We start from the raw sequence: 2,762 nt of genomic DNA, 5'->3' as shown, positions 1-2,762 counted from the left end.
ACCTACTCCAGAAGAAGTAGAAGAAATCAACTTTAAACATAACATTATGAAAATAATAGAGGACCTTAAACAGGATGTGAAAAACAGCTGTAAAGAAGTGGAGAAGACAAACAAAAAGGTAGAAGAAATGAATAAATCTCTCAAAGATATCCAAGAAAACCAAGAAAAAGCAATCAAACTGGTAATGGAAACAGTTCAAGACTTGAAAAATGAAATCGAGATAAAGAAGAAAACACAAACCGATAGAAGGCTGGATATGGAAAATCTGGGTAAACTAACAGGAATTACAGAGACAAGCATAACCAACAGAATACAAGAGATAGAAGAAAGAATCTCAGACACCGAAGATACTATAAAGGAAATAAACTCATTGATTAAAGAAAATAACAAATCCAACAAATTCTTAACACAAAACATCCAGGAAATCTGGGACACCGTGAAAAAAACAAACCTAAGAATAATAGAGGTAGAAAAAGGAGAAGAATTATAGCTCAAAGGCCCAGAAAATATATTCAACAAAATTATAGAAAAAAAAACTTTCCCAACCTAAAGAAGGATAGTACTATAAAGGTATAAGAAGCATACAGAATACCAAATAGAGTGGATCAAAAAAGAGCATTCCCTCACCATATAATAATTAAAACACAAAACATACAGAATAAAGAACAAATATTAAGAGCTGCAAGAGAAAAAGGTCAAGTAACATATAAAGGGATATCTATCAGAATTACACATGACTTATCAATGGAAACCAGGAAAGACAGAAGGTCTTGGACAGATGTGCTACAGACATTAAGAGACCATGGATGCAAGCCCAGACTACTTTATCCAGCAAAGCTCGCATTCACCATCGATGGAGAAAACAAGATATTTCAGGACAAAAACAGATTTAAACAATATGTAGCCACAAACCCAGCCTTACAGAAAATAATAGAAGGAAAACCACAAACTAAACCATAAACCATAAACACAAGCATCTAACAACCCTACACCAGCACAACTCAAAGAAGGGAAACATGCAAACACTACCACCAGAAAAAATAACCAGAGTTAGCAGCCACTGGTCATTAATATCACTTAATATCAATGGACACACTTCACCTATAAAAAGGCACAGGTTAAGAAAATGGATACAAAAACAGGATCCAACATTCTGCTATTTACAAGAAACATACCTCTAACTCAAAGACAAACAGTACCTCTGAGTAAATGGTTGGGAAAAGCTTTCCAATTCGTTAGATAAAAGAAACAAGTGGGTGTGGCTATACTAATATCTAACAAAATTGATTTCAAACTAAAATCAATCAGAAGAGATGGGGAATGACACTTTATTCTCATTACAGGAACAATACATCAGGAGGAAGTCTCAATCCTGAATATCCATGACCCTAATACAAAAACACCCACATATATAAAAGAAACATTACTAGAACTGAAAGCATACATCAAACCCCATACTCTAATAGTAGGAGATTTCAACACTCCTCTCTCACCAATGGACAGGTCAACCAGACAGAAACTTAACAGAGAAATAAGAGAACTAACAGATGTAATAAACCAAATAGACTTAACAGACATCTATAGAACATTCCACCCAAAGAGAAGAGAATATACCTTCTTCTCAGCATTGCATGGAACCTTCTCAAATATTGATCACATAATTTGTAAAAAAAAAACAGCAAGCATCCATAGATACAAGGAAATTGTAGTAACCACATGTGTACTAACAGATCACAATGGAATAAATTTAGAATTCAACAATTGTACCACCAGAAAGCCCACAAACTCTTGGAAACAGAACAGTCAACTACTGAACCACACCTGGGTCAAGGAAGAAATAAAGAAAGAAATTAAAGTCTTTCTTGAATTCAATGAAAATAAAGACACAACATACCCAAACCTATGGGACACTATGAAAGCAGTGCTAAGAAGAAAGTTCATAGCACTAAGTGCCCACATAAAGAAAACGGAGAAAGCACACATTAGAGACTTAACAGCACACCTGAAAGCTCTAGAAAAAAAAAGCAGACTCACCCAGGAGAAGTAGAAGACTGCAAATAATCAAACTGAGGGCTGAAATCAACAAAATAGATACAGAAAACAGACCAAAGAATCAATGAAACAAAAAGCTGGTTCTTGAAGAAAATCAACAAGATTGACAAACCCCTATCCAAACTAATCAAACGGCAGAGAGAGAACACGCAAATTAATAAGATCAGAAATGAAAAGGGGACCATAACCACAGACACAGTACAAAATCAGAGAATCGTTAGATCTTACTACAAAAGCCTGTATGCCACAGAATTGGAAAATGTAAAAGAAATAGACATGTTTTAGATAAGTACCATATACCAAAGTTAAACCAAGACCAAGTGAACAATTTAAATACACCTGTAAGTCGCGAAGAATTAGAAGCTGTTATCAAAAACCTCCCTACTAAAAAAGCCCAGGACCAGATGGTTTCAATGCAGAATTCTACCAGAACTTCCAAGAAGAGCTAATACCTATACTCCTTAATGTATTTCACAAAATAGAATCAGAAGAGTCATTGCCAAACCCCTTTTATGAAGCTACAGTTACCCAATACCAAAACCACATGAATACTAAACCAAGAAAGATAATTACAGGCCAATCTCACTCATGAACATCAATGCAAAAATTCTCAATAAAATACTGGCAAACCATATCCAAGAACACATTAAAAAAATATCCATTATGATCAAGTAGGCTTCATCCCAGAGATGCAGGGCTGGTTCAACATA

This window comes from Alexandromys fortis, unplaced genomic scaffold (genome assembly GCF_014885135.2).
Source record: "Alexandromys fortis isolate MF-2015 unplaced genomic scaffold, M_Fortis_MF-2015_v1.1 scaffold_408, whole genome shotgun sequence".
Taxonomy (NCBI): Eukaryota; Metazoa; Chordata; class Mammalia; order Rodentia; family Cricetidae; genus Alexandromys; species Alexandromys fortis.
The sequence above is the reverse complement of the archived record's forward strand: the minus strand, read 5'-3'. Positions refer to the sequence as shown.